Here is a 13,997-nt window from a genome sequence, read left to right as displayed (position 1 = left end):
GTCTCTCTCCTGAATTCACTCACCACCCCACAATTCCCCATGATTTGGTAATATTACTTCTGAAACTTCTTTTTCTCTCACTGGAATTACATTGTTAAAGATTAAGAAAGTCTTTGGCAAAAAAAAAGAGAAAAAAATAAGCAAATAGGTCAATGGAGAAGCATAGAGAGCCCAGAAATAGACCCACCTAAATACCATCAACTGAGCTCACCTCTCACTCTTGTCTGCGCCTTCCCTAACTGACAGTGGTTGGCACATAAAAGGTGTTCAACATGCGTTTAGCGAAGGACTAAATGAATGGATGGATGGATGGGTAGTGATATGGTTTGGCTGTGTGTCCCCACCCAAGTCTCCTCTTGAATTGTACTCCCATAATTCCCACGTGTTGTGGGAGGGACCTGGTGGGAGATAACTGAGTCATGGGGGCAGTTTCCTCCATGCTGTTCTCATGGTTGTGAATAAGTCTCACAAGATCAGATAGGTTTATCAGGGGTTTTTGCTTTAGCTTCTTCCTCATTTTTCTCTTGTTGCTGTCATGTAAGAAGTGCCTTTTGGGGCTGGGCACTCTTGTGTATGTCTGTAATCCCAACGCTTTGGGAGGCCGAGGTGGGCGGATCGCCTGAGGTCAGAAGTTCAAGACCAGCCTGGCCAACATGGTGAAACCCCGTCTCTATTAAAAATATAAAAATTAGCCAGGCATGGAGACAGGCTCCTGTAATCCCAGCTACTTGGGAGACTGAGGCAAGGGAATTGCTTGAACCCAGGAGGCGGGGATTGCAGTGAGCCGAGATCGTGCCACTGCACTCCAGCCTGGGCAACTTCATCCCCAAAAAAAAAAGGTGCCTTTTGCCTCCTGCCATGATTCTGAGGCCTCCTGAACCATGTGGAACTATAAGTTCAATTAAACCTCTTTTTGTCCCCAGTTTCGGGTATGTCTTTATCAGCAGCGTGAAAATGAACTAATATAGATGAACAGACGAATGGTGAGGAATAAGAATTTGTCAGGGCTTCACACAGTGCTAGACACTATGCTAGATTCCGTGTTAATACTTTTTACACACACATTCTCAGCAAGAAGATATGGAAATGAGTCTGAGAGAGGTACAGTAACGTGCTGAAGTGCACACATTAGTAAGCAGTAGATTTGGAATGATTTAAACCTGGATCTGCAAAGCCCATCTTTCCATGTCAGCATGCTTTTTAAAAATTATACTGTATATAAAAATAATATATTTAATGGGACATTTTAAAACAGAAATATCCTGAGAACTATTTAGGGAGCTACCACACCTTAAAGGAAATGGTTTGTGCTTAAATACCTTTGCTTTGTATCTATACTCACCAGTAACCTACTGAACTACAATGTGGCCTCCTGAAAAACTTACCTGTTAGGATATTATACCTGGAAATAATTGGTATCTAGTTTTATCTCTCACTACAAATTCGTGTGAGCCTTGTAGCCAAGCATACACAGATCACTAGTTTTTAAATCAGAATTGCTTACCACAGACTGATTGTCTATAAGGTCATAAACCCTGAACTGCGAACAGGATGAGGCTGCAAGGAGAAAGCATTGCCTGGTCTCCAAGCCTGCAGAACTAAGGTTTGTGCTCAGGATCTACAGCAGTGGTCTAAGAAGGAAGCCAGTGGGCATCTTTCTCTTTCAGATGCAAAAGTCTTTTAGCAGGGACAAGCTGGAGGGCCATGAAGCAGTGGTCAACTGCACTACAATTTACTTCTGAGATGACAAAGGACACAAAGTACAAACAAGGCAAGGTTGGAGACCTCAGGGAGAGGCATTGAGTGACCCCAGTGTTGTTGGGCGCCTGAACTAGGTCGTATAACGTCTTTGCTTGGAAGCCCTCAATCAAGCAGGACTTCTGAGGCCTACAACTGTAATTTCAAACCACAAAAGGAAGCAGAACCTTCTCAAACTTTTATTTTGCTGAGGAAGTGGATGATTTAAATAAGTCTGCTTGACACATGCCTATCTGATTTCCCAATTCCCTTAGGTTTCTTGCAAGTCAGCCATAAAAGCTATTCCCCACTTGTTCTGACAGGATTTATGCATTCTACATCTGGTATTCAGCAAGCATATTTTTCTTCCTTTTTCATTGAACTTCTGCCCATACACACATACAGGGTCTCATTTTAATAGCGGGATTATTCCCTGTGTATTTAAATACACAGGAAACAGGAAATCATCTAAAAGAACACAGTGATCTCATGGTTATATCACTTTTCCCCACAAGCCCATTTGGAATCAGGGACAAAGACAAGATTCTGGAGCTTATAGCTTAGAGTTACTCAACCTGAGAGACAGATTGACCTTAAGTTCCCTCTACTGGTTCTTAACATAGTACAAATTAAGAAAACGAAATAGTACATTTATTCCAAGAGACAGGAGGGAAAAGGATTTTTTCCCAAATAAACCTCTATTCAGATTTTAGAAACGTAAGAAGATTCTCTCATACAGTTGCTGACTGAGGGAACTGTCAGGGGGTCTAGGGAAAGTCTCTGCCTGGGTAGCAAGGGAAGGTTCCTAGGCGTTTAAACATTGTGCACAGGTGGTCAAAGGTTCTTTCAAAGATGTGTGCAGAATGCAGAAACCTTAGCTCTGCAGGCTTGGGGACCAGTCAATACTTTCTCCCCACAGCCTCATCCTGTCCACAATTCACACGGGGTTTATGGCCTTGTAGACAATCAGTCTGTGTTAAGCAATCCTGATTTAAAAATTAGTAATGGTGTATGCTTGGCTACAAGGCCCACACTAACTTGTAGTGCTCATTCAAATATTGAGCACCATATTTCTTGACCAAGTTCCATTTAATAATCACCAAAACCATATGAGATTGGTATTATTAGCCCCAATTACAGATGTGGAAATGAGTTTGAGCTCTTAAGCACTCAATGCACTACAAGGAAGAGCATTTCTCCCAGTTAGAAATTCTCTCCAAAGGAGTCAGTTTCTTAGGATGCTCTCATTCTACAGCCCAGGAGAAAGGCTTGAAAATACACTCTTCTTATAGGACACTGCAAACAAAACTTTGCAGGCTCCATCACAGAACCCTACCAGAAGGGACCAAAGGTGCTCAAAGCCATGGCTCTGAGACATGGAAGATCCCAAAGTTCTTTCTTCATCAAAGAAGAAAAAGAAATTTGGTTCTGGGTACTCTAATATATTCTATTACTTTAAACATTGGCATCTCTTTTTGATACATATGTCAACTCTCTGCTAACCTGGATGTTCGATTAATCTGAATATGTTATTCCTCAATCATGTCAGAGAATAAAACATTTGTGAAAGCAGGATGCCCTCATTCTGCTGAACCAATGACTACTCCCAACTCTTTAGGAATTCCAAGTTTTCCTTCACTCTTGGTTAGCATCACACATTTTGCTAGTGCTTATCCCACTTTCTTTTCTGTGAGTGTTCTCCTTTCCCACTCATCCAAACCCATCACAGTCCAAACCTGGTTCAGATCTTCCCCAAAGGCTCCATTATTGGCCACACATGTCTTTTAACTTCTTAAACATGCCCTCTCATCAGCCTATAGCATTGGAACTAGATTATTTTGCACCTATGCTGAAAATTTTATAATTAATCTTGTCATTTTTTCCTATGGCATTCTTATTCTCCCTCACCTCCTGAAATGCTTTGCAGAGTGAAACAGCTATGTTGTGGGATCTTGAAGGTGCATGCACTTATGCTTATGTAGGCCAGTGGTGTGCTGGAATTGTGCTGGAACTGGCTTGTACCTGGTTGGAGAGCTAATTGTGGGCAGAGTGCTGAATGTCTCTCGCCAACTCCATTTTCAATGACATCACGTTGGTAGCTTGAATGTGGTCATTGTGGGAACATTTATATCATGGAAATTAGCAAATACTACAAGGCAGGGCTTTGTTTTCCTCCTCTGGAGAACTAGTTTACCACCACTGTGTCCTTGCTACTCAAAGTGTGGTTCACAGACCAGCAGCATGTACATCACTTGATACCTTACCAGAAATACGAAGTCCAGCATCTCACTTACAGCCTCCCAAATCAGATTTTTGCATTCTAACAATAGCCTGGGATGATTTTTATACTAAGATGTGAGAAGCAAGAAACTTTTAAAAACCTCCTGCAATCTAGAATTGATTCATTTTAGGCTGTGCTCAGTGACTTTGTTACATTGATTGAAATCCACAATGTGAAACTGTTTCAATTGTCAAGGCTGCTTGCCAAAGGACTGAGATATATTTGTCCTATTTACATACTAATTACCATAAAATTCTGATTAATTTGTTTTTAAAAGTTTCAAGTGGGACAATGTCCAATAGCTGGAAGAAATCTGTATTTTTAATATAAAATTAAGGACATACCAAACTAACAAGGGAAATCAAAGGGATTTTTAGGCACATAAAGATTTGGAGTGGAGAATATTTTCTTCTTTCTACATATCATCTTGACGGACTTGTGGTAGCTAACATATTTACAAATCAAAGACATTTGAAAACCATGGGCTAATATCGAGAAAGCAGCTGTAGCATCTCTGTAGTAATTGCTTCTCCAGTGCAGTCAGTTGTAGCAGAATGAAAAATCCACCGAAGTTTTATTTCTTTTTTTAAAAATAAAATTCTGGGTAAAACATGGAGAGTAAGTTCAGAAGTGCAAATGAAACTTGCAATACCAAATTACAATCTGTCGTCATATAAATTTATGGAAAGCTGGGTCAGTTGAATATTTGTAGGAAAAAAAAAAAGCTAGATTATTAACAGAACATCATCCTGAGGGTGGGACTGTTTTGAGTTCAAATCCCAGCTCTGCCACTTACTAGCTGTGTGATCCTAGGACACTTTCTCTGTACCTTGATTCTTTACCTGCAAAATGGAAGAGTAAGAATATCACCTATCTAATCACATCTAGTAGTTTTAACAGCCACATCGCTGGTCACCTGTGGTTAACACTCTGGAGCCAGAGTGCCTCATTTGAATCTTGGCCCAAACACTAAGTATGTAACATTTGGAAATGTTCTCATCTGTAAGATGTTAGAGTAAATAATTCAATCTACATGCAGAACTTACAAGAGCCCCTGGCCCAAAGTATAAGTGCTCTGTAAGTACATCACCAAAGACTTCTATTAAATTTTTTTTTTTAGGTTTTTTATAGTATCTATCTGCCATTATATAAATTAGCTTGGGTCAGAGCTGGTCTGTAGCTCTGTAATACCAACTGAAGAAAATGCAGATTCATGAATGTCTTAGGTAAATATCAAGAGCACTACAGCCTAAGGCAATGGTTCACAGTGTCTTCTGAGGAGCTTTAAAGAACACTGATAACTGGGTCCCACCCCCAGAGACTGATGCAATTAGGCATCAGGCATCTAAAATGCTCCCCAGGTGATGCTGTTGTGTACCCAGGATTGAGGAAAAGCTGATCAAGGGACATGAATAAGCATGTGTGTAAACCAATGAAGAAACAAGAAGTGCAGTAATTGGGAGAAGCAAATTGACAACCTGTAATGACCTGGATATAGCTGTTGCCTTTTTTGTTTCTAGCATTGGTCTACTAGGTCTATAGGTCTGTTATCTTAAAGATGGACGGCATGCCTATCCCAGGCTGATCAAACTGGGGAGATGAGATATGTCTACCACCCACTGCTTAGACTCATCAAGGACTAATTTGACTAGGAAGTCAATTAAACATCTACAGTGAGTACTATCTCTTTCCAGGAAGAATACCTACTTGGGAAAAGAAGTCAACATTAAAAAAACAAACAACAACAACAGAAACTGCTCAACAAACCTATGAAATCAGGAAAAGTCCCAAGAGCAGAAGGAGAAGTATAATATTGAAGGAGTAATAAACTAGATTCTAGACTATATAATGATGGTTCTCACTCTATGCCACATGTTAGTATCACCTGGCAAGGGCCACACTGCAGACCAAGTAAATTAGAATACTTGTGTCTTGCTTTTCAAAAATTTCTCAAATGACTCCAAAGGGCAGCCAAATTTGAAAACTGATGAGATTATTTTTCCCACAATGATACCAAATTCCTCTATTTAATGTTTCAGTTCACTTGATAACGCATTTACACTAAAAGTACCTGATTGATGTAGAAAATGTGCTAACATGCCTTAATTCCTTCCCAATGTCTGCAAGTTTTATTTTTGATAAAGATTCTTCTTGATCATTAGAATATAATTAATTATTGAATTTATATAATTAACTAGTCATAATGGAAGTACTTTAAATACCAGAGTTGTGGAAAGTATTAGATCATGCATGATTTTTAAAAGACAGGAGGAGTTATTTATTTGATGTTAGTTTGCATTTGCAGCACATATCTTACGGAGAAAAAATAAACAAAGTCACAAAGTTTTATGACTCCTTTTATGACATCATATTGCAACTGTAAATTATCAATGAATTGGTATGGACAATTAGCTGTGTAGATTGTCACCTAATTACAATGGAAATGTTTTTTCCTTTGAAGAATTGGTGGAGAAAAGAGAGTTTCTGCATCTCTCTCTAGTTTATTACCAAGTGCAGTGAATTGCAAATAGTAAATACTCAGTAATGCTTTTAGAACTAAATTGCCTTAAAACTTTGCCTTCTCAAAACTAAAACAACAACAACAAAACAGGTCTACAGTGTAAAGAGCTGGGTTTTTCCTCTTGAATATATTATAAATGTTACACACTCACATTATTTGGGTGATGCCAAGAATGTACATTTGGATTCAAGTTTTAGAGCATTCCATATTGTCCACAAGAGAGAACTTCCTTCTCTCAACTTCAATATTGGTGATTAAACTGTTACAAAATATTGAAATTACAGTTGACTCTTGAATAAGATAGGTCTGAACTGCACAGGTCTACTTATTCAGAGACTTTTTCCAAACAAAAGCAGATCAAAAACACTGCATATACATATATATATACGCATATATACATATGTGTGTATAGAGATATATATACATATATGTGTGTGTATGTATATATAGATACACGTATATACATACACACACATACACATTTGACTTTTCATATACCTGGATTCTATAGTCCCAATAGCAGGACTTAAGTATACATTGATTTGGGTACATGTGGGTGGTCCTGGAACCAATCCTCTGTGGATATCAAGGGACCACTGTACAGCCTTCTAAAAGTTACCCCCTCTACTACCTGCTCCTCTCTTTGTTGCTTCTAGTCTTCCACTCCTGATTCGTTGATTCAAGAGAATTCAGGCGAGTGTTGGTGGAATCACAGGAGCCAAAGCAGTGACTTCCCATTCTCAGGTCCTCAACACTCTTGACTGTGTAGCCATATTTGCTGAGAATAAAAGTTATTGGGATTCCTCTTGTCACTGTAATTATTGCCCTTTTGAACACTTGCCTTGGTGACTTTATCTGCTTTCTCCTCTCATTTTCTGAAATTGCATAAATTGGTATAAATTATCTTACATGTATGCGCAAGGATAATTTATTTTTTCCCATTTTTATTTTCCCCATTTTTAGTTACGTGGAACTAAATAAACACCACCAAAATGCGAACAAACAGCACCTATTGATTTAGAGCTTGCCAGAGCAAGGAAGTCAGTCACCATCACCTGTATTTGACAAAGGCTCAAAGACAGATGAGAATGGGAATGCTTTACAGTATAAAAAAAAAAAAAAAAAAAAAAAAAGGAAAGTTTCAGGGAAGCTGGAAGTGTACTAACTAGAAGTGGGGCATCCTAAGTGATTGTTTAGAGAAGGGTAACATATTTGGCTTTCTCTCCTTGGTCCTGAGTTGGAAGCAGAAGCCAAAAAAAAAAAAAAAGGAAAGCTGGCAGTCATCGACCAAGTCCTGACCACTCTCGGCTAAAGGCTACAGAAGTGGGGTTTTGCTTCCTGGGCTGGTGGTCACAGACATTATGGGTCAGAGTTGTGTTGTCATAGGTACTCTGGTCATTGTTCATTTGCATTTTCAGTCTCTCACTTAGAATTAGGAAATTCAGACAGAAAACTTCTTAAACCTGATTGGGAATTTGAGGCAAAATGACTACCTTTAGCTACTTGTGTTTTTGTGAAAATAAATAGATAGAAATTATAAATAGGAATGTTATTTCTCATTTTCCTTTCTTCTTATCCAACCATGTCTTTTGCATGAATTTGTCTGGCATTAGCAAAGAGCAACTAAATAAAATGCCTTTGTGGACACGGATCTTTAGCCTTAAATAATTATATAATAAATATACTTCATTTATACTGTATTTATTATATTTATTCTGTTATAATTATATTTTATAATATAGGCTACATATAATAAACATATGTATTTAGTAAAATGTATTGGATCAAGCTCACCCAAGCCAATTAATTTCAGAATCTTGGGAAGGGAAGAAAGAGTAGATTGGGAAAACTTAGAAATCTGTACTTTTATAAGCTCCTCAAGGTGAGTCTAGTTTAGTAAAAGGTTGGAACCTTTGCTATAGTTTAATGTCTTGCTTATTTTATGTCTAAGAGTTTGAATGAAGCACTTTGGCACCAAGATTATTGATTTTTCCATCAACATGGAGTATTTTTATTCATAAGAATGAGAAAGTCTCTTCATTTTAAAAGTAAATATTGGAAAGGCCTAAATTTTACATTTGGAGTACAATCATAAGTAACAGCAATAGAAATTTGGAAGGAAGCTTAAAACAGTAATCAGTTTGTCCTCGACTACCCCATCTTGAGGAATACAGGTGAAAAATATTGGAAGGACCTCTAGTGAAGTTTTTAAAACCTTTCCCAGTAATACATTCTTCAGTGAAGAGAATTTAATTTTAAAAGGTTTATTTCTATCCACCTTATTTACTTATTTTCTTACCCAAAATTTTCCCAAGTTTAAAACATTGTTTCAAACAAACATAAAATCTAATATCTAGGCACTTATTGAAAATGGGGAAAATATTGATTTTATCTTTCCCTTAAACAAGTCTGTTCTAAATAATAAAATACAAGCTTTTAGAAGTGATGGTTTCCAAACTTCATTCTTTTTCTTTTGCTTGTCAAGATTTAAGTATACAACGCTCTCTCTTAAAAAAAAAATGCAAACAGGGGCTCCAGGCACATAAGATCATTTGCAGTGTGCAACTAAATAGTCAACAATAGGTGCCAGGCTTCCAAGAAGATGAGTTGGGTCAGAGTGTGGACTGAGAAAGTGTAAAAATATACAGATGTGATGAACCAGCTAGTGGTGGGTTTTGGAGTCACTAGCTTTATTTTTACATTTAATCCATATTAGATTGTCAACTTTCAGAGTGGCCAGTATCCAACTTTTTATATGTAGGATTAGTGGTGATAAGTGAGTGTCCAGAAAAAGAGGCTTAGAGGAAATTTATAATCAAACCATGACACAATAGGAAGTGATTGAGTTTAGACAACAACAAGGTGGCGATAAGTTAACCAACACTGCCATATTTGCTTCTTATCTCAATAAAACATAAATTCCCCAGGAGAACTCGCGACAAATACATATACATATATATATATACACGCATATATATACATACACACATACACACACTTTAGAAGACATATACATATATATTTGTCTTCTGAAGACATATAGGTTTCTAGATATATATATTCATGTTTCTATTTTAGAAGACATATTCATAGACATATATATTTAGAAGATGTATATAGATATATAAACAAACATATATATCTATATATAAACATATATATAAGCATATATATAATGTGTCTTCTAAAGTAGAAACATGAATAGAAAGGAGGCCTAAAGACAACAAAAGCCAAAACTGACAAATGGTATCTAATTAAACTAAAGAGCTTCTGCACAGCAAAAGAAACTATCACTAGAGTGAACAGGCAACCTACAGAATGGGAGAAAATGTTTGCAATCTATCCATCTGACAAAGGGCTAATATCCAGAATCTACAAATAACTTAAAAAAAATTTACAAGAAAAAAAAACAACTTCATCAAAAAGTAGGCAAAGAATATGAACAGACACTTCTCAAAAGAAGACATACATATGAAAAAAAGCTCATAATCACTGGTCATTACAGAAATGCAAATCAAAACTACAATGAGATACCATCTCATGCCAGTTAGAATGGTGATCATTAAAAAGTCAGGAAACAACAGATGCTGGAGAGGATGTGGAGAAACAGGAATGCTTTTACACTGTTGGTGGGAGTGTAAATTAGTTCAACCATTGTGGAAGAGAGTGTGGTGATTCCTCAGGGATCTAGAACTAGAAATACCATTTGATCCAGCAATCCCATTACTGGGTATATACCCAAAGCATTACAAATCCTTCTGCTATAAAGACACATGCACACGTATGTTTACTGTGGCATTGTTAACAATATCAAAGACTTGGAACCAACCCAAATGCCCATCAATTATAGACTGGATAAAGAAAATGTGGCACATATACATCATGGAATACTATGCAGCCATAAAAAAGGATGCATTCATGTCCTTTGCAGGGATATGGATGAAGCTGGAAACCATCATTCTCAGCAAACTAACACAGGAACAGATAACCAAACACCACATGTTCTTACTCATAACTGGGAGTTGAACAATGAGAACACATGGACACAGGGAAGGAAGCATCACACACCAGGGCCTGTCAGTGAGGTGGGGGGCTAGGGGAGGGATAGCATTAAGGGAAATACCTAATGTAGATGATGGGTTGATGGGTGCAGCAAACCACCATGGCACGTGTACGCCTATATAACAAACCTGCACGTTCTGCACAAGTATCTCAGAACTTAAAGTATAATTAAAAAAAAAAAACACACACAAAAAAAGTGTATTAGCATATTAAAGGTTTTGAAGAAAATAAAGGAGGCCTACAGAAATTTCACAGTAGTTTAAGACTACTCTTTTGACTTTGGTAAATTATGTAATTCTTCTTTATCTCAGTTTTCCCCATCTGCAAAGGGAAAATAATAATAGCAACACCATAGGGTTATCTGGGTATTAGTCCATTTTCACAGGTTATAAAGAATACCTGAGACTGGGTAATTCAGGAAGGAAACATGCTTAATTGATTCACAGTTCTACATGGCTGGGGAGGCCTCAGGAAACTTACAATCATGGTGGAAGGGGAGGGAGAAGCAAGGCATGTCTTACAAGGTGGCAGGAGAGAGAGAGCACACGGGGGAAATTGTCACTTCTAAAACCATCAGATCTCGTAAGAACTCCCTCAATATCACAAGAACAGCATGGGGAAACGGCTCCCATAATCCAGTCACCTCCCACCAGGTCCCTCCCATAACATGTGGGGATTACAATTAAAGATGAGATTTGGGTGGACCCACAGAGCCAAATCCTATCAACATATTAGATAATTATAAGAACATAGCTTGACATAAGGCAATCATACAATAAATGTTAGCTATTATTTTTATTAATGTAATATCCATTCAATAGATATAAAAATCTGGCTGGAACTGAAAAAAAAAATGCACTATGAGTTTTTACCAAGAAATTATGAGATTGGGGCAGAGAGCGGGAACGATAGGCCCAAAGTACTTGAATTTCAAGTTAGATGTCATTTACGTACACTTTTATGACTGGAAAGGACGTAACCTCACCTGAATTGTATTTTCTTTATAGACTCTGTGACTGTAAAAAGACACCCCTTAAATTTCTACCAAATTTAAGGACTCTTTAGAACGTATGTTTATTTTTAATTTGAAGGTGCCCTTGGATGTTCCCATGTTCACAGGCAAAGCTAAAGACTTTAAGAGTGTTAAGGATTGATTGGCTGGTTCAGTGTTGAAATGTAATTTGCATCCCATACCTTTCTAAACTCCCATGAACTGGAACTCAGAAACATTTCCCCATGAAAGTAGCTCTCAGAAGTAGCTGTTTGTTTATTCATTTACTCAGGACCAAATACTAAGCAGACACCCACAAAAGTAGCTAATTTAGGAATCTCAGGAAACAAATTTTCTAAGGTTGCATCTGTCATATTAATTTTATACTGCTTGACATAAAATCTTTCAGTTTTCCTTCAGTAACCTAGGATCTTACATGAAATCTCTCTGGCCTTATAAATTCATGAATCCTGAATAAAATGAGTAAGCAACATGAAAAGGAAAACAAGATTTAAACAAAATCTTGTTTTTCTGGGTGCTTGGACCCTCTTAAATAAAATCTAAAACATTTTAAATTATTCTATCCTAGTATGTCTTTCTTTTCTGTTTTTCTCCCATTAGGAAGAATTTGTTGTGAGACAAGGTGAAGAAATTCAAGAAGCTTAAGAAATGACCCCAAATCAAATATTTTATAATTTCACAAGAAAACAAATAATAGCCATATAGTAATTATAACAGAAAATGATTAAGTATCAAATGGATGTCAAAGGAGTTCATACAAGAACGTTCCTAGGAGTTAATTTGGTCCCTGGAGGAAAAAAGCGCTATCTTCAGTGACTCCTCAAGTCCTGGAAGAATGAGTGAATTTGCAAAAGGCAGAGAGCATTTGGGAGAGTATTCAAAATGGAGAGAACGAGAGAAACAAGGACTACATATTCAGATAGTCAAGAAATAACAGGATAAGATGGAATTGAACACAATGTTTCCAGACATTCAGAAATATGGATTAAAATTATTTTTTACATATTATATAGCAGAACACAAAAGCAAGAAAGGAAATCTCCAAATGCTAGAACATAGAGCCAACATGACAATGTATCTAGAACTAAGGCAGATTACAGGTCTTAAAGCCCGGGATTTTCATGGCTATTCAAGGCCAGAAGCTGACTAGGAAAATATGTTTATAGAAGAAATAGGAACTGGGCTTCCTGTGCAGAATCAGAACCCTAGAAAGTACTGCACTAACCTTGAAGGAACCAGATCATCTCTGCCTGCATACCCAAGATAACTGCTGGAAATGAGCCAATAGCCCCACCCTGTGGGTAAAATAGGAGTCTTCTGGAGATATGAGAACCCCAAGACTGAACAACATGTGGGAGTGGGAACAGACTCAGAATTCCAGGCTGAAAAACTAACACAGAAAATAATTCAGAATCAGTGTGTCTTGAAGGTGCTGATAGGAACATCAGTGGAAACCACCCCAGGTGGTTATCTGGATCTCTAGAAAAGATACTTCCTTCTGAAGTAAACTCATAAGCAAAATAAAACAGAATTTTAAAAAATAGGACACTTAGCATCATGAAAGACAGCTTACAGGACATGAGGAACTAACAAGAATAGAAGAACATGAAAGAGAGCTGACAATAAGTATGTTTACAGTTTTTAAAATATAAAGGAAGAAATGGCATCTGTAAAATAAAAACAGCAAGTTATGAAACAGGCTCTTAAAAGTCAAGTATAAGTACAGTCATTAAATCTCTTTAGAAATTTAAGCAAATGGATTATACAAGACAAGTCATGCTTGAAGATGAGAGAGAAGATGGAACAGAACATCTCTGTGACATGGAGGACAAAAATAAAGGAATGGAGGATATAAAACAGAAGTTAGGAATCATAAATGCTCTAGTATCTGCCTCAGAGAAATTCCAAAGACATAAATAAACAAAGAGCAAATAAACAATATGCTAAGATATAATGGTGGAGACCTTTCCAGAAATCCGAAGGTATAAATCCTCTGATTGAAAACATTCACCAAAGGCCAAGAAGAATACATAGAAATATGAGGGGAAAAGGTTTAAATAAAGCAAAAAAAAAAAAACAAAACAAACAAAAAAAAAACATGTGAAAGATTAGTGTGTAATGTGGTTGAAAAAGTCATTTGGGTCAGATTACAGAGGCTCTGGAAATCAGGCTAAGGAGTTTTGACTGTATCTTGTAGGAAGTGAACACCATGAACAAATGTGTAGTGGAGTTGCAGCAAAATAATGTAATGCTTTAGGACATTTAAAACAGGAATAATGTAGTGGTGTTTTCCATGAAAGAAAGAATTTTTATCCAAATTATTGTTTTATATGTTTATTATATTTCATATTTCATGTTTTATTTGTTTTAAATAGTCAAAAGTA

General features: G+C 37.0%; 1 long non-coding RNA gene across 1 annotated transcript in view; it reads right to left on the bottom strand.

Moving 5' to 3' along the window:
* Nucleotides 1-13,997, bottom strand: part of LOC108531852 (uncharacterized) — a 52,184-nt gene that overhangs the window by 2,073 nt on the left and 36,114 nt on the right. The window lies entirely within an intron of this gene.

The sequence above is a fragment of the Rhinopithecus bieti genome, unplaced genomic scaffold (genome assembly GCF_001698545.2).
Source record: "Rhinopithecus bieti isolate Rb0 unplaced genomic scaffold, ASM169854v2 scaffold_9615, whole genome shotgun sequence".
Lineage (NCBI taxonomy): Eukaryota > Metazoa > Chordata > Mammalia > Primates > Cercopithecidae > Rhinopithecus > Rhinopithecus bieti.
Note: the sequence above shows the minus strand (reverse complement) of the source record. Positions and strands in the feature narration are given on the sequence as shown.